Source organism: Triturus cristatus, chromosome 3_2 (genome assembly GCF_964204655.1).
Source record: "Triturus cristatus chromosome 3_2, aTriCri1.1, whole genome shotgun sequence".
NCBI classification, from domain to species: domain Eukaryota; kingdom Metazoa; phylum Chordata; class Amphibia; order Caudata; family Salamandridae; genus Triturus; species Triturus cristatus.
Genome location: NC_140584.1, coordinates 1,049,135,653 through 1,049,160,146, shown reverse-complemented (window position 1 = coordinate 1,049,160,146; position 24,494 = coordinate 1,049,135,653). Strand labels below are relative to the sequence as shown.

The 24,494-nt window shown below is 44.8% G+C and overlaps 1 long non-coding RNA gene across 1 annotated transcript in view; it reads left to right on the top strand.

Moving 5' to 3' along the window:
- Window positions 1-2,206: 2,206 nt before the first annotated feature.
- Window positions 2,207-24,494, top strand: part of LOC146859084 (uncharacterized) — a 110,010-nt gene continuing 87,722 nt past the window's right edge. The window contains exon 1 of the long non-coding RNA XR_014980061.1: window positions 2,207-2,401. This is a non-coding gene — a long non-coding RNA (uncharacterized LOC146859084). The remainder of the gene's footprint in view (window positions 2,402-24,494) is intronic.

Below are 24,494 nucleotides of genomic sequence, written 5' to 3'. Positions count from 1 at the left end.
ACAAATTCAATTTTGCGAAGTCACACATCGCAGAATATACGGTGTTGTTTTTGGGCTACGAGCTCAACAATGAAGGTAAGGGGTTAGCCCCCCACTTTCTGGAAAAGTGTGCACGCTTGAGTGCTCCTACGACACTGAAGAAATTACAATCTCTGCTGGGTTTTCTGAATTTCGGCCGTACGTATATTCCTGATTATGCCCAGCGTATCAAGCCGCTTTACGCCTTGGTACAGCCTTCATTTTCGAAGTCTAGCTGGCAGCTAGAACACTCTGCTATTTTACAGTCTTTACAGGCTGACCTTCTTGCTTCACAATACTTGCTGACACGTGATAACCGCACTAACCTGGTAATAAGAATAGTACCAGGCGCCGTGGGGTTCACGTATTTGACGTTTAATGAGGGCGACACAGTCCCCATTGCGTACAAATCCCACTTGTACACCTCTGCTGAATTACGTTTTTCCACGGTCGAAAAAGTTCTGACTGCTGTGCAGATGGCGATCCTCAAGGAACGCGCACTGTCGCATGGGAAACAGATTCTGGTTGTAACACCATATCCTGCTTTAGAGGCAGTGACAAAAGCAAGTGTACCAAATTCTAAAGCTTTGCATCCACGGTGGATACAATGGGCTACAACACTGACGTCGCCAGACGTCACTTACATCTTTGATGCCTCATTACAGACTCAAGAGTTCTTGCAGTATGAATTCGTTCATCCGGCACCTCTGTCTTTGCGCCCGCTCGAAGAATACCATTGTGTCATATACACTGACGGGTCTGCGCAACCCGCAATTGGATCGAAGCACGCTTATTCAGCGGCTTGCGCAATTGTCGTAGGTACATTCGTAAATGGTGAATTCCAATCTGATGCAGTGCATACGCAGTCGTTGGGTGATTGTACCGCGCAATTGGCGGAGCTCCGGGCTCTAGTGCTTGCACTGGAGTTTGCTGATCCCCGAGTCACTACTCTTATAGTGAGTGACTCCTTCTACTGTGTCCAGTCCTACAATGACAATTTACACTTCTGGTCTCAGAATGATTACCGTGACACTAAAGGTAGCACAATTAAGCATAAAACGCTTTGGGTTCGAGTGGCAGACTTTAAAGAACGTCTCCCACTCGTAAGTGTTATACACACTCTTGGTCACCAGCGGCTTGGTGTCCATGCTGTCGGCAACAGCTTAGCTGACGAGGCAGCGAAAACAGCAGTGGCTACATACTTAGTGGCAGCAGTTACAAGATCCAAAAGTAAGATTGATGATGACATCTTGGCAGCTATTGCTGCTACAGAGAAGGGAGGAGATTACCCGAAGGGTTTTCCCTCTCGGTATATTTACCATTTAAGTCCTGATAACGTCCCGTTAGTGAGGATTAACGACGTTGGTGATAGGATAATTCCCAACGCGGACTGCAGACCAGCACTGATCTTGGCTGCACATGAGGGGTTGGCGTCTGCCCACGCCGGTGTGTCAGCTACAATATCTCTGCTACAACAACGTTACTGGTGGTTTGGTTTATATAAACAAGCGCGCGCTTATGTTCTTGATTGTGACATTTGCCAACAGATTAAACCTTCTACTGTTGCGCGCCCACCACAGACACAGCTGTACATCTCTAATAAGCCATTTGGTTGTGTTTATTTAGATCACTGCGGTCCTTTTTCTTCTGATACTGCGTACAAGTACATCTTGGTTGCAGTGGATTCGTGCACACGTTTTCTATGGGTGTGGCCACAAAGGAGTGCTGACTCGCGGACTGTCATCAGGGATTTGCGTGTCTTTGTGGGAACTTTTGCGTGTGGTACCTTCCATTCTGATCAGGGCCCTGCGTTCGCCTCTAAGGCTTACAAGGAGGCTATGAAAAATTTGGGGGTCCTTGTCAAATTTTCGTCTCCCTACCGACCTGAGGGTAATAGCGTGATGGAGCGAATGAACCGTGACTTAAAGCAATCATTGACAGCACGTGTTTTAGACACAGGCCAGAACTGGCTAGCCCATTTATATAACGTTCAACGTGCACTAAATAATCTCCCTAGAAGGTCTCTGGGTGGGCGGACCCCGTACATGATGCTCTTCGGAATCAGAATGTTTGTTCCAGACCTTGATGGTCTAGACATTGCGGCGTCGACCGCACCCTTTGACGTAGATGATCACTGTGCTGTTTTGCAGACTCTACAAGAAGCCAGAGACTCTCTTTCGAAAGAACATTTGCCCTCCACGTCTGAAGCTGAGGTTCAGATTCCGGTAGTCGGCTGGCTACCCCGAGTTGGTGATCTGGTCCGTGAGAAGGTGGAGAACAAGAAGGAGTTCGGCCCCTCTTATCGTGCACCAGTTCCAGTGCTTGGAGTGCAGGGTACAAGAACAGTCATTTTACCTCCACTTCCTGGTCGCAAAGAAAACAGGTACATCTCTATTGACAATGTCAAACTTCAGCGAGTGGCCGATACTTCTTAGTATGACTCCGGCAGTTTCATGCCAGACAATGCAAAGAAATTCAATGATGGTTCCTGCTTCTACCACCTTGTCTGATGTTGCAATCGAGATGCATTCAGTTACTGATCCCTTGCTGATACCACCGGCTGGTGGTTTGTCCGATGAGACTGAGTATGCTTATCCTACACGTGGACCTTCGCCTGTTTTACAATCTACAGCGCTTGGCCAGTCCCGTTTTTCCTTTGACACTAACTCTTTGCCCTCACCTCCCCCATCAAACATTGTTGTTTTTGTGAGCTGGTTTAAGAAGCATTTTTTGATAGCTCCTTGGACATACATCTGGTTGATGCTTTTTGGTATTTTTTTGTTCATGTCTATTGGATTTGTTGTAGTGTTCTTCCGTTTGGTGGATGGACATTATCTCAAAGAGAGATCGACAATTAGACTTATCAATGGAACTTTGGCCCCCCACTCCTCATCCCACATCATGAAAAGGGACCAGACTTTTGTGAATATTACTGCCTGGCCCGTCCTGGATGGAATCGCATGGGATGCTGTTAAATTTCAAATTCATGGGCCTACAGAGGTCATTAATGTGCCTAATGAATTTCGTGTTTCTATGGGCGATGTAGTTAAACAGAACATACGTTCTGATGATTGGGATGTACACGCCATTGAAGCACTATTTTCAGATTTGAAATATTATGCCGCCTTTGATGCAGAGGATTTGTATGACAATGCGGCTAATTATGCGGAACAGTATTGTTTTCAACATTATGGCAATCACTTCTTGCATAAATCAAATTCGTTTAGGAATTTTGTAAATTTTACCCAGTGGGAACATTGTCCCACCCCCTCGTTTGGCAGTTCACACACATTAGTTGATAAGTTTACTTATTTTACTGATTTCAGTTTTTCAGCCCCGGCTTCCTTTTATTTTAAAGTTAAGCCTGAGTCTGCCTCCAAGGTTAGACTGACACACACCAAATTGCTATATTCTAAGTCCTTTATGGATGAGTTGTCAATCAAAGGTTATGATCTATGGAAGGCTACAATTGATCTTAAGTCGGTTTGGGGTTCCAAACCGTGGCAGGTTCAGGGAACTGAAGCTTTACACCGTGCCTGTCTAGTACCAAATCATATGTTGTTTTTAAATGCAACCATCTTCCAAACCACCTGTTTCGGATTGGCCACTTCTAAAAAACTAAATTCGCCTTCTGTGCCGGATCTGGGTGCTTACCCAAATTGGGATAATCACACGGATCTGTCCCTTCCTGCTTTACAGTTATTGGTATCCAATTCGTCCTTCAACATTTCGAAATTTAATAGTGAGGGATGGTTAATTTGGCAAAGCAGCTCTGATACCTGTCAACGTCGTTTTCTAGGACTGAAACCGGGGTATACTCAAGATCGAGTGGACCCCCGGTTTGAGTCGTCACATACAGTAACTACATACTCAGTAGGGAAATTATGTCAGTCCTGGCTGCGACATTCCACCTTGGCATCTGTCAAAGTTCATTTATCAAAGTTACATGACAAAATAGATTTGAATGATTTTGTTAAAGGTCCTGTGGGTGGCAGATCCAAGAGATGGGCGTATGCTATTTACAACGAAGTATGGAAACTGTCGCAAATTGAGGCAGCTTCAAGATTGAGAGCTATTGATCAGGCTAATATGGAAAAAGTATTAGCAGTTATTGATAACAGCATTAACACTCTTTCTTCTCGCATTTATACATTAGATAATATTGTATCTTCAATTGTTGATATTGTGCAGGATGATATGTCTGTTTTGTATCATGGTCAAAACCAGTTGCGTTCTGCTATGCAGTTTGCATGGACATTACAAACTTTGAAGGCAGGGAAGGTCCCTTGGGACTATCTGAATACAACATCGTTATTTCTTCCCTTTAACCTTACTGACAAACAGCAGTTCATGTCCATGAAAGATGCTACATATTCCCTGCTCCATATTGAGAAATTGGAGGCGTTACCTTTTTCTGTTGCGGAAGTCGATTCCGCTGTGTGGCTCTTACACGGATTGATAAGTCTACCGTTTGCGCTTTTTAAGTTTACCTCTTGTATGAAACACTATGCTCTGGGTAGATATGAACAGCTGGGTACCGCTTTCATACATGAAGTCTGGTCCCTCCCCTTTACGTATAGATGTACAAGGGACGGTACTGAGGTTTATCTGAAGGGTGAAGAATGTACAACGTCACCTGATCATTCTGTTGTATGTCGGCACATTCAATTACACGGTGCTTGTAATGTACACGCTCCGAATTTGGCCTGCGTCCTCAAAGGTATCCCGGTACCAGTGATTACGCCATCTTTCACGCTGCTTGCAAACGGTAGTTATTTGATTTTAAACAATGAAGCTTGCTGTGGGATGTTAGTAGGGATCCCGTATATAGTAACTGTAACACAGAGGGTGGTCTGCTGCAATAACGTCCTGTTTCCACCCCCGCATGGGAGGCTGGATGCTTCTATCTGGCCTTCAATTCCAACCTTGAAAGCAGAGTTCGACAAAATGAGCAGAATAAGAGCGCTATTGTCCCAAAAGGAGGTGCCATTGACTTCCTCCCGGGAAACATTTGTCCTTCACGTAGCAAATACGCGCACCGAGGTACAGGCGCTTTTGAATACTGACCTCCCCCTGCATTTTGGTGCTTTGATCCAAACAATTTTCAATGCCTCGTCCACGACTGGCCTGGCTCATTTTTTTAAACTTGTGGGCTCGGGCCTCGTGACCTCTTTCCAGACTATTTTTGGTGTGATTCCGGCATTTTTTCATTCTATTTTCTCCAGCGTCTTTGGAGGTATCCCGTTAATTCTGGCTCTAGTGGCAGGTGTGCTACTTTTACTTTTCATCTTGCGGAATGGCTGCTCTTTCTGTGCCACACGTCAGCCTGTCCCGTCTGCAGCTTCTTCGTGACAGGATGCTTGATTACTATGGTGTCCTGCCGTTGGCGACTTTGAGCCTGGCATATGGATTATCCTTCCGGTATTCCTACTTCACCTGTGTGCAACCTGTCTTCCACTGCCTAGATTGTCCCTTTGAATGGCCTATGGATTTGTGTTTAACCAACATGGTGTCTCCGGACCCGGATTTTGATCGGCTCATGAGGCCCTTAGTGTCTCACGAGTCTGCCTGTTCTGGAGTTCGGATTATGGCCTGCGGTGCGGCACATGGTATCCTGGGTAATTGGGACATCGTGAGAGCGGCATATGACTTCTTGAATATGAGTTACTTGGAAGTACATGCTGGTTGCCCTCTGATGGTGCTAGAGGCTCCGCTGATAGAAGAACACGTATGTTCCTTTTCTTTACTTAACTGGATGGCTGAAACCTTCAGTGGCCGTGCCAATGATTTTCTGCTGGAAGCAGTGGCCACATATGCTGCATATACTTTTATGGATTAAGTGAACTTTCGTCCACAGTGTTTTCCTCACGTGTCTTGAACTGGCCCTGTACGTCTGCACTTCTGCCCGGTGAGGCGTTTTTTCAGTTTTTTCACCTCCCCGATTCCAGTTTGAATTTTTTTGTTTTTCCTCTCTATTTTTGAGGTTTTTTCCTGTTCGAACTTTGCCTGAACTGACCAGTTCCTTTTTCAATTGGATACGCCTTGTTCTGCTCTGTCGCGCTTGAACTCTGCGTTCTCTCTCTTTTCTTGCATACTAAGTAGTGCTTCGATCAAGGGGGCATGTAGTAAGGACTCCCTTAATACGTACATACATTGTTAAGTTAGCATAACCGCGTGAGAAGTTAGAAAGCCATCTTGCTGCTTTTGCACACGGCACTGCATTTACATGTTATTGCTTAAACGAACTGCTGACTCGAGTTTTGCCTCACACGAGAGCAATCTGTTGTTACCATCCCGAGCTCTGCGAAGCGACCTTGGTCTGCACACGATGTGACAAACAGTCTGAGTTGTTAGACAATGCATGTTTTCCACTCTAGGTTGATCGACCCACTATTTAGCCATAACACACGAGCTGCTGCACATACCTGAAAGTTGGTGCTTTTAATATCACGGACATCATGTTTATTATTCAGACCGAAGACGAGCCTTCCTGCGAGAAGTCTCCTGCTGCTCCTGTGATGTGATTTCACTAAGCTGATCTTTGAGGTATGGGGTCCCCTATTCAAGCCTAAGAGACCCTCTGTTAGACTAATAATAATATTAGCTTCTTAGTAAAGGGAAAGTGGTAGTATCCACTGTCATTATAACATGATCACCCCTTTTATATTCTATGGAATTGTAACTATGTTAATGGTTTTGATTTTAATCATTTGTCTGCTTGTATTAGCCAAAGTACTGCATATTAGGACACGTGGTCTATAAAAATAAACTCTTTTTATTTTCACCGTGTCTCTGTTGATTCTTGTTGTGGACTGATGTGAGAATAATATACGAACAGGTGTTTCCGATTCCCACCATTCCTGAGTATGTACTGAGTCGCGTGTTCTGGGTTGTCTTTTCATTGGGACCGCCGAGCTAAATCTCGGATAACGAATGGGACACTTATGCTAGCCGGATACTGGGTTCTGGGTTCTGAGGTGAGTTTCTGGTACACCACAACTCACTGAGGTCCTGGGGTTCTACGCATAGTTCTGTGTATAAGCAGAATCCCTGCAACACCGTTTGTCTTTACAAACTGGATTAGGTTGCTGTATACTGGGCCGGAGGCCAGGGTGAGAATTAATGGGCATCTCTCTGAGAAGTTTGCGATTCACCGAGGCACGCGGCAGGGTTGCCCGCTATCGCCTCTACTATTTGCCCTGGTGCTCGAGCCTCTGGCCTGCATGGTGAGGCAGCGCCACGCTGCGTTGGCATTGCGCTTTCTGCAGCGCCCGCTGGCAGTTTCCATGTATGCGGATGACATGGTGCTGTATGTCCGAGACCCGGAGCAATATCTGGCGCCGCTTATCCGCGAATACGTCCGATTTGAACGCTTCTCTGGCCTGGGGATTAATTGGACCAAGTCCACTGTGCTGCCTCTTACTGATTGCACCCGGCCTTTTGACATGGAATATCCATTGATGTGGGGTCTGGAGGCTGTTAAATACTTGGGGGTGTGGCTGCATAGGGACCCCCAAACGGTCATACAGGCAAATTTTGGTACTGCAATTACCAAATTGGAGGAGCAGGTTTCTCGTTGGGTTAAGCTACCGTTCTCCTTTGCAGATCGAATAGCCTTGATGAAGATGGTAGTGCTCCCGCGCCTATTGTATTACTTTTGCAATATTCCAGTCCGGCTTAATCGTTCCTTCTTTGATACTCTTCGCACCCTCCTGATTACACTGGCGTGGGGGGGGAAGAAGTCCCGCCTTGGTTGGGCGACTCTCACCCTACCATACGCCCAGGGTGGATTTGCGGCGCCTGATTTTTACCTCTACTACCTCTGTGCGCAGGCGCAGTATGCTTATTATTGGCAGCACGACCCGGCTTTCATCCCGCATGTGGCTGTAGAGGCGGGAGCGGTCCATCCATTGCCCCTTAAAGCAATGATTGTCAACACATATACGATATATGAGAAGGGGGTGTTTGACACAGTACAGACTACTGCCAGTGCCTGGCGAGCATTGGGACGGCGCGCGGGCAGATTGCCGCTCTACGCCCCGGGAATGCCGCTGCTCCATCACTCTGATCTATCGGTGACCCAGGAGGCGGGCGCTTTGAGGACGCTGGCGGCGATGGGGCTCAATGTTATGGCGGACGTATTCGCGGGAGGACAGTTTATAACCCTGGCAGACCTAGAAGCCCGAGGGGAGGTAACGGCCATGCAACGCTTCGTATATGCGAGGTTGCGCTCAGCATGTATTCCGCACTTCCCGTCTGAGCCGCCGACTCTTGGGGCGCTGCAGATGATTTATACAACAGCCTCTAGAGCGCGGCTGGTGACCAGGCTCTATAAAGAATCGCAGAGGGATGGGCTCTCCGTGGGATCCGCTGCTCTGGACAATTGGAACAAGGTGCTACCGGAGCCTCTCACGGAAGAGGAGTGGCTGGATAGCTGCAGTTTGACGGGCCACCTAACGCCGAATGGCAATCTAAGGCTGGTGCACTTCAAGTACCTGCATCAGATGTACTACACACCAGCGCAATTATGTAGGTTCGGACTCCGCCAGTCTGATGCCTGTAAGCGATGTGGCGCGTCAGGGGCGGACTTTTATCACTTGGCTTGGAGCTGCCCGAAGATATTTGCATATTGGGGTGAGGTGATTGGAGTGCTTGGGAAGGTGATTGAGAGGCCGCTGGACTGCCATCCGCGGATGTGTCTGTTGGGGGTTGGGGCTGTGGTCCGCCCTTGTCACAAAAAACTAGTGTCCATTGCCCTGCTCATGGCTAAGCGACGTATATCTATCTGTTGGGAGAGCCGGTTGGTTCCCACGGTCAAATTGTGGCTGCAAGACTTGGCATATTGCCGGGATCAGCTTACCTGTTATGCGGAGGAGCTGCCTGCGGCCTCCAAGCCAAGAGATATCTGGGGACCACTCACAACGTATTTGCTCTCACTTAATGATGATTGATGTATTGTACGATGTTGATGCTTGTGCTTTCCTCTGTCTTTTTGTTTCTCCTCTTATGTTTATCCTCAGGGGCTGAGCTCTGTTGCCTGGCCTCGGAGCCCTGTGACTTCCTGCGACTGTGATGTGGCAGCCTAGTAAGATTATTGTATTATTGTACCACTGCTGATTGTATCTCTCCTTATACCGATACCTTGAATCTGTTCAATTTCACACTGGTGATATGCATGTTTTAACGTCTGTGTTGGTTTTCTTTTGAAAATGCTTAATAAAAAAATAAAAAAAAAAGTTAGTTCTGTGAATCGGGCCCTTAACGTTTAAGGTCAAAACCTTAAGGTTATTGTGTGGAAGACATTATAGAGGCTCCACTCTTCCTCCCAGCTCAGGCTTCCCTCATCCTCCCCTATCACCATCCCGTGGGAAGCCCTCCACTTCATGGATAAATTGATGTGTATGTTGCGTTTGTCAAATGAACACCCAATAATAATCCCAAGCACAAAAACAGTAACAACAAAGAACCATTGTCCCTGGATTGGAGAGGGAAAACAAAAGTATGTCTCTCCACCAGTAGAAGTGTCTCTGTGTGGGAACGTGCCCATGTCCGCTCACTCTCTCAAGGAGGATCGCCGGAGGCAGTATCCTTAGCCAGTTTGTCCAACAGGGCCTTTCTCTCTGATGCCATGGTTGCTTGATCTGGGCCGGACCCCCTCTGGTTCGAGGGGACCTGTCTCCACCTCCATCGGTTATTTCCTTCGAGACTGACCGTTGCCTCCTCCTGTTGCGAATCCCCCAGAGCTTCTATTTGAAGCAGTGGGCAAGCCGCGGAAAGGGAGCGAATCTGATGAAGTTGATCCTGCTAGCGAAGAATCAGGTGTAAAGGATGTCCCCAGGAATAGGCCACTTTCTGTGCTCGCAGGAAGTTCATGACTCTGCGGAACTCTTTCCGCTTCTGGAGCGTGGAGGCTGCCAGGTCCTGGTACAGATGTAGGGTGGGTAGAAAGACTGGCTATTTCTTTTGGAGGGGGTTGGGGCATTGGCATGCCCATTCTGGGCAGCCCACACCCCTGTCCTACTAAAATCAATTGACCCTGGTGTCCAAGTGGGCTGTCTGCCCCCCCTCAGGGGGGCAGTGCGGAGGTAATAACCCCCATATTCTCCCTGGGGGGCAGAAAGACTGTCCCTTTTGTTCTGGGGGTGGGGGCATTGTAAAGCCCATTTAGAGCAGCACCCACCTTAAGTATTTAAAAATAAATAATCCGGGGTAGTGGCCTAGATGGCGACGGAGTAATAGGCGGGTTTCGTCTCTCCAATCTGTCCCGAGAGATTCTCCCTCGCCGCCTGGCCCATGAACAGTACTGAGGTCATCTCTCTTGCTTTCTTCAGGATACGTTCATTCAGAGTCTAGTTATGCACACAAGTCAGGCTATCTAGGGATCATGGCGATCCTGTTCCCCAGCGGCTGACTCTATCTGTCCTGTCTAAGTGAATCTCCGAGGCTGGGGTGTCTCCTAAAATTTCGGCGAAGAGCTCCGTGACATAGGTCTCGATGTCTCCATCCTCCGCTTCTCTTAGGGATCCCCGTATGCGGATGTTATTCCAAGTACGGGTGCGTGACCAGTCTTCAGCCCTGGTCAAGCCACCGCTAGAGACCATGATTAATTTCAGGCCCGGCTGCTCTGTCGCGGCCATCTCATATGGGGCTCCGATTTCTTTGTGCGCTGTAGCCTTATGCTGATGTCCGCTTGTTGAGTCTAAAATTGAATGCGGAGCTCGCCGCTTCTTAATAGCTCGGGTCCATGGCCCCCTGCTCCCTGTCAAGCGTCAACACCCAGCCGGGGTCTTTCGCGATCCCCGGCAGACACAGTTGCGGTTTCACCAGCTCTTGGGGCCACTCCAGGCCCTATGCGTGCCTGTCACCCTTCATGTCTGCTTGTGGCTGGCCTTACCCCAGGGCGGTCAGTTCCGGGTCGTTCGTTGGCTGTCTCCATACATCACTGCAGGGCCCAGGCCTGTATCTCCGCCGGTGATCTAAATCCGCTCTCCGCTTTGACCCGATAGGCACTCACCAGCGTGTTCTTGATTTCAGAGCTCATGGGTCCTCAGCTGTGGGTCCCCTGCAAGTCGATTGCCACCAGCGTCCGGCGGAGGTGCACTGACTCTGTCTGCATCTCTCGCACACTGCGCCATTGCCCAGTGAGGCTCCGCTCCAGTGCAGTTCGGGCTCAGGCCGCTCACTGCCTTCTCTAGTCTCCTGCTCTCCTCGTCGCCTAAGCTCCCCTCTCGGCGGTCACGAAGCCTCTCTGCATCTCCAGCTGCTAATTACCTCGTTCACCAAGGTCTATCAGAATCTCTCGGGACGGGATGGAAAGACGAAACCCACCTCTCACTCTGTCGCCATCTTGGCCACGTCCCCGAAGTAATTGTTTTTCAATACTTAGGGGTGGGTGCTGCTCTAAATGGGTATTACAATGCCCCCAACCCACTAGAACAAAAGGGACATTCTTTCTGCCCCCCTCCCCCCCGCCCCCCCCCCAGGGGAGCATATGGGGGTTATTACCTCCAAACTGCCCCCCAGGGGGGTTAGAAAATCCACTTGGATGCCAGGGACAATTGATTTTTGTAAAGCAGGGGTGTAGGCTGTCCAGAATGGGCATGCCAATGCCCTAACCCCCTCCAAATGAAATGCCAGTCTTTCTACCCCCCCCCCAGGAGGGCAGATGGGGCAGTAGCCCCAGATCTGCCAACCTGTGGGGCAGAAAGACCACTAGGATACCAGGGACTATTTCTATTCTTCTTAGTAGAGCAGGGGTAGAGGCTGCCCAGAATGAGCATGCCAATGCCCCCAGCCCCTCCAAAAGTAATAGACAGTCTTTCTGCCCCCCCTGGGGAGCGCATGTGGCAATAACCTCCGATCTGCCCCTAGGGGGCAGAAAGCCCACTAACCACCAGGGAGTATTTTTTGTTTTGTACCCAGAGTAGGGGTGGGGTTAGGGGTGGGGCCTGCCCAGAATGGGCATGCCAATGCCCTCCCCACAAAAAGAGCCACAGTATTTCTATAGGTTTCCCTAGATGGCCGCCAAGCCTGGGACCAAAAGCGCAGGTGACTCCCTCGCAAAACCAAGTCTTTTTATGATCGATAATTGTGAAGTCTCCACTGTACGTTTTGGGCCTCTTCCTGTCGCGGGCACTAGGTCTATCCACACAAGTGAGGTACCATTGTTAACGGGAGACTTGGGGAATGCTGGGTGGGATTAATTTGGTGGCTCACCACAGATTTCCGGAACTTTTCATCACAGAAATGTAAGGAAAATGTGTTTATTTTGACAAAGTTTGAGGTTTGCAAAGGATTCTGGGTAACGGAACCTGATGAGAGCCACACAAGTCACCCTATCCTGGATTCCCCTGGGCGTTTAGTTTTAAAAAATGTACATGTTTTCTATGTTTCCCTAAGTGCCCTCTGAGTTAGGGTCCAAAATCCACAGCTAGGCACAATGCGGAAAAAGGATCAGTTTTCACTGGAAAAAAGCACAAGTTAAGCTGTGGGCCTTTTCCTGTCGCCGGACACTAGGCCTACCCACACAAGTGAGGTACCATTTTTATCGGGAGACTTGGGGGAATGCTGAGTGGGTGGAAGTTTGTGGCTCCCCACAGATTTCAGAAGTTTCAATCACAGAAATGTAAGGAAAATGTGTGGGTTTCTTTTACAAAGTTTGAGGTTTGCAAGGGACTTGAGGGAATGCTGGGTGGGTGGTAGTTTGTGGCTTCCTGCAGATTCCATAACCTTCCATCACAGAAATGTGAGGAAAATGTTTGTTATTTAACAAAGTTTGAAGTTTGCAAGGGATTTCGGGTGACAGGACCTAGTGAGAGCCACACAAGTCACCCCATCCTGGGATTCCCTTGAGAGTCTAGTTTTCATAAATGTACAGGTTGGCTAGATATTCCTAGGTGACAGCTGAGTTAGGGCCCAAAATCCACAGCTGGGCACATTAAATAAAAAGGGTCAGTTTCTGTGTAAAAATGTGATGTGTCCATGTTGCGTTTTGGGCTGTGTCCTGTCGGAGGCACTAGTCCTACCCACACAAGTGAGGTACCATTTTTATCAGGAGACTTGGGGAAATTCTGGGTGGTTGGACGTTTGTGGCTCTCTGCAGATTCCAGAACTTTCCATCACAGAAATGTGAGGACATTTTTTACAACGTTTGAGGTTTACAAGGGGTTCTGGGTAACAGAACCTGGTGAAAGCCACACAAATCACCCCATTCTGGATTCCCCTGAGTGTCTAGTTGTCAAAAATGTACAGGTTTGCTAGGTTTCCCTAGGTGCCGTCTGAGATAGGCCCCAAAATCCACAGCTAGGCACATTGCACAAAAGTGTCAGTTTTGGGCTGTTTACCATTGCTTACACTAGGCCTGCTAGAGCGTGGGTGACCAGCTCGGGTTAAACACACACATACCTAAATACTCACCTGGGACCAAACCATTCACGCAAATGAGCTAGCAAACCCCGCTGATATACATTTTTGAGTTTACCTGCAATTTAATTTCATCTTTAACAAGTCTTACCAATTTGATCTCCTTAATTTAATTCCTTTCTCGATTAATCAGGTTTCTGAGATAGATTAAGGTAGAAAATGACATTTAACTTAAAACTTGAAATAACCACAAACTCAAAAAGTTTTAAGAACTTTATCAAAATCAATACTTTTGTGAGTCAGACTCAACTACAGCTTAAACACATTCTTTCAAGAGGCAAATTAAAGTCAAATAAAACATAGTCATAATAATGATCAATGAAGACGGTACCTGGAAAAAGGAAAAAGAGAGAGCAGGTACAATGACAGTTTTCGCAGAATTATATTTACCTAAGGTGATAGATGAACCCAACTCTTTGAAGATAGGCCGATAGAATCTGCCAGGACAGGATGCGGACAGAGGATTGGACACATTTGGATCTGGGAAGGTGACCTCTTCTAAGTGCAACGCCAGCGTTGCACCCCTCTCTGATACTGCTCTCCTCGGGCGTCCATCTTCCGAAATCCCCTTCTAGATGATTAGATTAGCTATCAGTATCTCTATTTCTCGAGTAGAGTTTCTGGCAGCAGCAGGGTCTGAGACAGCGTCTCGGACAGAGTCTGTAGCAGCATACGTGTTCGGTCGGTGACGAGTCGGAATGACAGATCTGACAAGTCTGACAACCATTCTAGTTAACTTACCTCAATTATACTATTCTGTATTCGTGTACCACCCCCAAAAATTGCAATATTCGTGTTTTCCCCTATTCTGATTGGTCAGGGCGAGGAGGTGAGTTCATCACACCACAGTAAAAGTAATAATTTCACTGTGGACAATTGTTCTATGTTTCCGCCCCTTAATTTGCTTTCCCATAGCTTTATTCCCACCCGCATTTCACATTATGATGAATACATTTTTGCAACAATATTTTATTTTCTTCCTGTATTCAGGTCAACAGTTCCTTTTCCCAGGCGTCTCAGTTCAATGTGGCCTTGGCTGGGTTTCAAGTGGTGCTGTCACAGGGTTTTCAGCAGGTTCTTGTGCGCCTGCGTGAACATCAAGTGAGGAGTGATTTTTAGTCACCCTCCGAGGCCCAAATGTGAACTAATAATAAAGTCAGAAAAAGACACATTAGAATGGGACAATAAATGATTTCACTGTATACCATTTATCTCTGTTCTATCCCCATTTACTTATTTTAATCTTTTTGCATCAGTGTTTCATAGAACGTACGAGTTTTAGTTCAAGTAGTAGCATATGCGTTAACATGTGCGTTTCAAGCAGCCATGTTTAAAGCCATTGCGCAGCTGCAAAGTTTTCCCACCAAGCGACAGAATGGGTCGTACTACGTAGATGCAGTAGACGCATGCGCAATGAAGTTCCCGTGTTTTTGGTGGGCATTTTAAGACACTCAGGTTACTTGTTAGTAATACACATAGGAAAGCTTCCCCTAGATACAGTATGTTGTGTATAATGCAATATTAGTATTTACAAAACATATTGGTTATGTGGTTACATGTTATTTGAGAGGAATGCATAAAAGCAAGTTTCTTTAATACGAAATCTTGCTCCATCAATCCCCTCTCTGATGGCATTTAATGCCATCACTAATTTCTACTAAATCAGATGCCAACTTTAGCACATCTCAATTTCTTCTTCAACCCTTTCATTCCTTTCTTTCTCCCCCTTACACTGTAATCCTCTCATTCTTTTGTAAAAGTCTCCTTTTAATTCTTCTAGTTGTATTTCCTTGAATTGAATTTTCTTACCTCTTTTATTCAATTCATATTTCTTTCTCTCTTTGCAGCATTTATGCCAAAACATTATTGCTAATACTAATAGTGTTATTCCCATTATGGGCAGTATTATATGGCCTAGAATACCATTACATATGTTAGAAAACCGACTACCTAAACTAGAAATGCTATTTGTCAACTTCTTCCAAACATTTTCAACGTCCAGTGGTTTCAACTCTTCTTCTAATTTCGTAATATTTTTAAGGTATTTTCCAATTTCAACGCTTTTATCTGGAATATACGTGCAACAATGTTGCGCTTTCAATAATTTACAGACTCAACCCTCTTTAGCCAATAGTATGTCAAGAGCAAGTCGATGTTGCATAACCATAGATCTGACCACAACTAATTCAGTGTTGATCATTAACAATCCTCCAGCAGTGTCAGTAGATAACCGATCAACTACTGTAGATAACTGACAAATCTTCCATGAATTTAGAAGAACTCCCACTGAAGGTATCAATGCTCCAAAAATGTCACCTACTATTTCATAAAAACAAGCTCTTTTTACACGTGTTAGTTCATTATTGCCTTCATTGCTTCCAGTGATTCTCTTTACATGATAAACTTTAGGGAATACTATTCCAAAATAGCAACTCCCATACCAGTGGTCAGGCAGCCTAAAATAGGCTTTATTGCCACACACATAATAGATTCCAGGAAATACTGGATCCGTTCCTCCCTTTAGTCCCCATCCCCCAATTACTAATAAATTATGTTCACATTCACTGGAACCAATAAACACATTGTTATATCTTTAACTAATGAAGACAGATTTTTCCCTTTATTTCACAATCCAAAGGCATTGCAGCATGAGTCTTTCCATTTGCATAATGCTCTTCCTCCTCGGCCCATTTAGGTATCTGAGGTTTAGGTTCAGCAGCTCTCCTTTGAAAATCCTGTCTCCTTGCCTCAACTAAATTTAAAAATATTTTCTCTTCTTCATGCAATTTACAAGTTAAATTGTGCTTGTGTGCTTCAGCTATATCTATTGCTTTCATTGTTAGAAAATATTCACCCATAAATTGTGAGTCTCTCGTACTAAGGACAAGGTTCATGCTTTTTCGCATAGGAACCTCAGAAAAGATCACATCTACATTAGAATAATAATACTGCAATTTCCCTATTCTTTAGAATAAACTTGCTAAAACGCTACACGAAATACCATATGTCAATGGTAAATGATGATATGTTACTCCTTCTGCTGCTGATGCGGGTAGTTTCATACATACATAGCAATCACTAACCTCCATGGTTACTACATATTGTACTAACAAGTTGGTAAAAACATTCAAGTCTGTATCATTTTTATTAACAGTGTGGTGCTTCAAATTCTACTTTGTCTCCTTTGATGGTATCTACCTTTCCATGTGTATTAGTGCTATTTTGTACATTTGTAACCATCAAATAAGGTATGGCCACGGTTAGTACTAACCATATTATGAGTACTAAAAATATACTACCTATACATATTCTACAATATTTCTTTACACAGTTCGGTTTTCCAGCAGCTCTATTGTCAGCCATTTATCAAATTGGATAAGAAGATTTATCTTCTTTTTAGTTTTTAACTTCGTGACAATATGTAAAGGGAAATTCTTTTTCAGGTTGGCCTCACTTCTTCATCAATTGGTTCTGCATTTAAGCTTTCATCATCTTCACTAATTATTTCCAAATTTTCGAAATCTTCAAGAATAACATATGTCCATTCGGGACCCTTGAATTTATTATTTATTATTTTCAATCTTGGACTTCTTCATTTTGGTACTTCAGTTGACGGTCCAGATTGACTGGATACTTTGTCTACTTGTTCTGGTTCCTCTGTTATAGGTTTAAACCGGTACTTCACTCTCTTGATAACACTAGGCCAATTATTGCCTCTCCTGATTCTTTTAGCTTGCACTGCACTTTCACTTTCTTCAAGTGTTCTTTTATTTTCCCTAAGTTGTGGCATAACTTGTTTATTTTCGTTTTCCGAGTCCCTCTCTACCTGACCTTGTCCAGGGCTTATTATTTTGATGTCTCCTGCCTGGATGCGTTCTTTTTCCCTAATCTGACCCTGTTCAGGTTCAGTTTTAATTGTCTTTTCTTCTTCCTTTACCTGAACTTGTTTGACTTTGCCTGTCTGGTCCTGCTCAGGCCTTTCTGTTTCTTGATTTTCTTCTGCCTGAACATTTTTTCTAAGACCTATCTGTCCCTCCTCAGACACCGGGGCTGTAACTTCAACTTCGTCTGTCTGAGTAAATTGCTCTTTCCTTATCTGGTCCTGCTCAGGTTCCCTAACAATCGTGGTTTCATTTACCTGAGTGTGTTCTTCTGTTCCTACCTGGTTCTCACTCTTTTCCTGACTAGCTAATCTAGTTTGGCTCCTTGAATTTCTTCAGGTACCTCAACTATTGGGATCCAATCATCTTGACTGGTGCTTGGTTGTTCCTGCTCAGCTACTTCAGGATTTATTATTCGTGATCCCTCAGCTGTACAACCTTCAGCCCCTTCACCTGCTTGAGTCTGTTGAGGTTCTTCTTCGTCTGGTGCTGGTACTCTTTTAGTATGGCTTGCATGAATCCAATTAGGCAAAATTGCACATTTTACTGCTGTTGTTGTAACCAATATAACCTGATGTGGCTTTTCCCACCTTGGTGCTAGGCACGATTCTCGAGTATGATTCATCACTACAACCCAGTCCCCGGGATTCAGATCATGCGCTTGGTTCTGCTGCCTGGGGACTGCTTCTTCTCCAACCTGGTGAGATATAGAACGCACTTGGTCAGCCAACTCTTTGCAATACTCCAATACCAAATCATTAGTTATATTTAACAGTTTGTGTCCTGGTAGACATGCCTGCCTCATTGTTCTTCCCATGATTATTTCATGGCGATTCAATCTGCTATTCTTGTCTGGAATACTCCTAAGTCCCATCAGAACAAGAGGTAAAGCATCAGGCCAATCCAGTGCAGTGGATGCACACACTTTTCCTAGCCTTGACTTAATTGTGCCATTCAATTGTTCTACCACTCCAGATACCTCTCAGCTGTATGCACAATGCTGCTTTTGTTCAATTTTGAATGCTTCGTAAATTAATCAAATTATTTCATTATTAAAATGAGACCCTCGGTCTGATTCAATAGTTACTGGAAAACCGAAACGTGGTATAAACTCTCTTAATAGGAGTTTGGCCACTGTCAAGCTGTCATTTCTTCTGGTGGGGTATGCCTCCACCCACTTTGAAAATAGACAAACGATGACAAGTACATATTGTAATCCTCGACAAACAGGCAACTGAATGAAATCAATTTGAAGTCTTACAAAGGGACCTTCAGCTTTTCCAATTTTCCCCGTATAAACTATTGTTTACTTGCCGGGATTCATTTGTTGACATGTCAAGCATCTTTGGCAAAGACTCTCTGCAATGTTTCTGAACCTAGGGTTAAACCAATCCCGTCTGAAGAGTCTAATCATTGCATCTCTGCCTATGTGGGTGTCTCCATGATACATCCTAGCCATGGGTGCAAGCATACAGTCTGGCAATACAGGTCTGTCATCTAAGTACACCCATACACCACCTACTGCCCTTCTCTGACAATCAATTTTCTCCCCCTTTTCTCTTTCTTTTGTCTCTGCTTCATCTTGGAGTTCTCTTATCTCTCCATGTTTGTAATCCTGACAATAGCATAAGTTGGCAGCTGATTCCACAATTTTCAACTTTCCTGTTTACTGCCATTTGAAATTTTGCACAGTGTTGGGCAACCTGGTCAGCATATCGATTACCTGCAGTCACACGTTCATTTCCTGACTTGTGTGCGGCACATTTGACCACTGCCACCTCTTTTGGTAATTGTATTGCTTCGAGCAACTCTCTTACTAAATTTCCGTTTTAATAGGAGACCCTGAAGAAGTCAGGAAGTCTCGCTGCATCAAGAGCTGGCCAAAGTCATGCACAACCCCCCGTAACCATACTGACTATCAGTGTAAATGGTTACTCTCCAATTTTTTCGATTTCTGCAAGCTTTAATTAAAGCTATCAATTTAGCTACTTGTGCAGACTTGAATCCTGGTAAATAGGATGCTTCGACTATTCCAGCCAATGTACATACGGCATAAGCAGCACTCAACCCTCCCTCCTCATGCCGCATTCATGAGCCGTCTACAAACAGCTTGTGCTCAGCATCTCTCAAGGGCTCCTCCTGTATGTCTGGTCGGGGTTTGGTACTGAGTTCTGTTACATCAAGACATTCGTATTCAGCTTCATCTTTCACTTCCTCATTGTATGGGTCTGGCAACAAGGTATCTTGTTTAAGAATGGCACATCTGATTATGGTCACATTTTCTGCTCTCAATATGATCCTTTCATATTTGGTTAATCTGCGCGGAGTAAGATACTGAGTTTGAGGTCTTGTTAGCAGAATTTCAACTGCATGAGGGACGTATACCTTAACAGGATATCCCATTACAATTGACTCACTTTGTTCTATACTTACACATGTTACAGCCACAGCTTTTAGACATCCTGGCAATGCAGATGCTACAGGATCTAAGGTAGCAGAAAATTATGCCACAGGACGTCGCATTAGACCATGTCTGTGTTAAAACTGAGAGGGCACAGTTATCTCTCTCACGACAGAACAATGTGAATACTTTTGAATAATCTGGCATACCTAGAGCAGGTGCTTCACATAAACAATTTCGCAATTTTACAAAAGATTGCATGCTCAGATCATCCCACTCTACTGGGTCTTTTGCTTGTTTCTTTGTCATTTGTATCAAGGGTTTTGCCAGTAGAGAAAACCCTACAATCCATTGCCTGCAACACCAAGAAACATTCCTATTTCTTTTTGTGACTGTGGTAGTTTCATTTGCTTTATTATTTGTATTCTCTCAGTGGTCATTCTTCTTAATCCTCGTTCTATTTGGTGTCCTAATAACTTTACTTCGTTTCTGCAGACATATGGTGCAATTCATTTTGCACAAGTCCATTCCCAATAAATTTCCAGGACTAGAATCGCACACTATAAACTAGTGCATTTCTTTAAAGTTTCCAATGCACACCTCCATTGGTTTTGTAATAGGGGTCCTAATTTGCTTATTAGGAACGCCCACTACTTGGATCGCTTCTCCCGAGAGGGGTAGGTTTGGGATGTCTGCTGTTCTCACAGTAGAACGGGTAGCACCAGTATCCAACAAAAAGGTAATGTAATTTCCTTCTACATTTACATCAGTGTACGGACCTGACTGATCTACCGGTAAGGATGTGCCAAGAACGCACTCCTCCTCCTCCCTTCTCACCGCCATTGATCTTGATCTCCAAACTATGTATCCTGCAAATGAAACTGCAATGTTATATCGTTTTTCTTACCACTTCCTTCTTGGAATCCTGTGTCCGCATTGTACCTGGCTTGACTCACAAAATTTGGCAAAGAGGCAGGTGGCAATTGACTCTGTAGGTTTACAACCTGCTAGGGTTGATTCATTAGCACCTCATTCTGCGTCTGTGGATTTAAATTTTGATTAGGGCCATTATTATGTTGTATGCTTTTACACTCATTCTTCCAATGCCCCAATTTTCTGCACCCATGAAAGGGAAACCTCTTCTTGGCCTCTTCTCTACTTAACCGCCCTTTCGGTTTACTCCCATTATTTTCCCCCTGACCTTGCCCCTTCCTGTATTTCCTGCCTGATTTTGTAACTGGAGTTCTTGCTGTTCTGCTAATTTCACTTGAGCCCACATCACTTTTTCCTCTAAATTCTTTCGTCTATTGTCAATTTCATCTCCACAATATTTTGCATATTTTAAAATCTCGTCTATTGGCTTTGCTTGCCAGCACAAATTATGCTGCTTAATCATTTCAGATATTTCTTTTCGTAACCCTGGCACAAACCGATAAACAAAATGCGTCATTTCCTTATCCCCAATACTCTCAAATCCATTATACTGTTTGAATACCTGTAGGAGGCGCTCATAATACGCATGTACAGACTCATCTTTTTCCTGGGTTGTTCTATCGATTTTTATTCAATCTGTTTCCTTTGGGGGAATTTTACCTTTTAAGAAAGGTATTACTTGGTTATATTTCTTCATAACCTCCTCTGATGGAGCTCCTGTTTTCTCATTTCTCGGGTACTCATCATTAGGCCAATCGACTGTGATTTTACATTCAGTCCTCAAATCAGCAGGCACCACTATATCAAAGAGACAATCTAAATCTTTCAACAACATTTTCCATACTTTCACAAACCTTTCAACTTGCATGTACCATTCCACTGGTTTTTCTCTCAACTTTGGAAAATCATTTGTAAATTATAATATAGCCTGTCGGGTCCATCAGACATGTACATATCCTCCTTCTGAAACCTCTCTCATTGGGTACAACTTTTCTGCCTTCGCTGTTTCTTTCACTAAATATTCAGATGTTACCCGATTTGTCTGAGCTTCCTCTTTTTTCTTTGACCACCGAACTTTCCATCTGTCTAAATCTCCTCATTTCTGCAATATAGTCATTAGTTCTTTAATCTGTAATTTTCTTCCTGACACATTCATATTTTCTAAATACTTATCAGAAAATTCTGCTCTATAAGGTTTTTGCAATACTTTGGATCGCCCTATTTCTATTCCCATTTCAGAGGCTAAAATTACCAGTTTTTCATGAAATGTTTTTGTGTTTCGGGTTATGCTTCTGCAAATGAATAGCAATTCTTCCTCATTATAGGTATTTAACCTATCTAGTCCTACATTCCCAGCAATCATTTCTTCTAATTCCACTCTCAATTTGAATACGCTAATATTTTCGGTGGTGAATTTGGTTTCTCTATTTATTGTGCCCATCTTTCTATTTCTTCTGGGGTTACAATTGTGGCACTCTTCGATCCAGTGGCTGTCTCGATTCGTACCTCTTTTGAGCAACCTGGTGTGACTCTTCTGGGTGTTATTAAATTATTTGTAGTCGTATGTACAAGACATTACAAACACACAAAGAGAAAAAAAAAAGAGAAAAAAGAGGCTACAAGAGTTTTTTTTGGTTAATGCGCCCGTAGGCGTCATATATTAAGGGAAGATTAACAAATTATAGCAGCACTATACGGTACAATTACCAAAACAACCCTAAGGGAAAAAGTGTACAATGTGCTCGTGACATAAGTGTGACGGCGCAAGTGACAACGTGTATACAACCATAGCAAGGGGCGTAACACAGTAAATACAAAGTATATACAATTCAAGGTTCCAAGCAATAGTTCCAATTATTCATTTAAAAGTTCTCAGGGAGTAATTTTCGGGGAACCAAAAAGATCAAAGAGCGCCAAAAGGATTTGGAGCTGATGGGAACAGGTCGACGACGTTTCGATCCTTAATAATTCCGGATCATCCTCAGGACCAGGGTCGTTAATTTCAGGGAGTGCTGTATAAAATAAAGGTCAGTATCAGAGCGGTGGTGGGAAAACGGACATAGGAAACAGGCGAAGGAGAAGGTGTGTCTCGACTAGAGCCTACCTGTGGCCCAGGTTAAGGGGAACTTGGTTAGCTAGGGTTCCGGGTAAGTAGATTCACGGTCACGGTGTGTCCAGGAGAGACATCGAGGGACTCGGAGTAAGTTCAAGCGTCTCTGGGGAATAAGAGGGTGAAATGAGCCAGGGAATAGGGAGAGTGAATGAACAGGGGAGGATAGCCTGCGCTATCGAGTTGTCCACTTACCGCAGGAGCGGAGCAGCGGAACCGGAGGAGCGCAGAGAGGCGCTTCAGTGTTATCCTGCGAAAGGAGAAAAGGATCGGATGAGTAATTCCGCAGACTTAGCAAGGGAGGAGGGGGAGGGGGAGGGGGGAGGGGTGTCAACTTACAGAAGGCAGGTCAGGGGAGTCGTGGTCCAAAATTCCACAAGGTACAACAAGCCGCCACGGACGTGTGCGGAGCTCTACCGAAGCCTGTGTAGAGAAGCCGGGCTCTCTTCTACATAAAGGAAAATAATCGTCATGGTGAGGAGCGCCGATTGGACCAATGTGAGGGGGGAGGGACGGTAACTACGGACGCTGGGGCAGTGACCGTAGTTACCGTCCGATCCTTTTCTCCTTTCGCAGGATAACACTGAAGCGCCTCTCTGCGCTCCTCCGGTTCCGCTGCTCCGCTCCTGCGGTAAGTGGACAACTCGATAGCGCAGGCTATCCTCCCCTGTTCATTCACTCTCCCTATTCCCTGGCTCATTTCACCCTCTTATTCCCCAGAGACGCTTGAACTTACTCCGAGTCCCTCGATGTCTCTCCTGGACACACCGTGACCGTGAATCTACTTACCCGGAACCCTAGCTAACCAAGTTCCCCTTAACCTGGGCCACAGGTAGGCTTTAGTCGAGACACACCTTCTCCTTCGCCTGTTTCCTATGTCCGTTTTCCCACCACCGCTCTGATACTGACCTTTATTTTATACAGCACTCCCTGAAATTAACGACCCTGGTCCTGAGGATGATCCGGAATTATTAAGGATCGAAACGTCGTCGACCTGTTCCCATCAGCTCCAAATCCTTTTGGCGCTCTTTGATCTTTTTGGTTCCCCGAAAATTACTCCCTGAGAACTTTTAAATGAATAATTGGAACTATTGCTTGGAACCTTGAATTGTATATACTTTGTATTTACTGTGTTGCGCCCCTTGCTATGGTTGTATACACGTTGTCACTTGCGCCGTCACACTTATGTCACGAGCACATTGTACACTTTTTCCCTTAGGGTTGTTTTGGTAATTGTACCGTATAGTGCTGCTATAATTTGTTAATCTTCCCTTAATATATGACGCCTACGGGCGCATTAACCAAAAAAAACTCTTGTAGCCTCTTTTTTCTCTTTGTGTGTTTGTAATGTCTTGTACATACGACTACAAATAATTTAATAACTCCTACTGAGATACTGTTGCAATTACATTGTTATCACCCTGATCTCAGTTGGGTCTACGGGTTACACTCCTGTGGTTTTTTTCTCTTCTGGGTGTGTCATTTATTTGCCCTCTTATTGGTAAGCCCATTAATGAAATTACAGACTCGCATTCACTAGCTTGGTCATCAACTACTAACTTCTCTTTTCTTGGCTCAATAATGGGTGTCGTCATGACAGGTGTTTTAGGACAATTGCTTTAGCCCCGTACAGTTGGACAACAGGACCTATAGTCACTGGTAAAGTCAAAGCTTCTGGATGTGCGTTTAACTGCGTTATCTTCTGTATTAATTCATCTCTATTTTTATT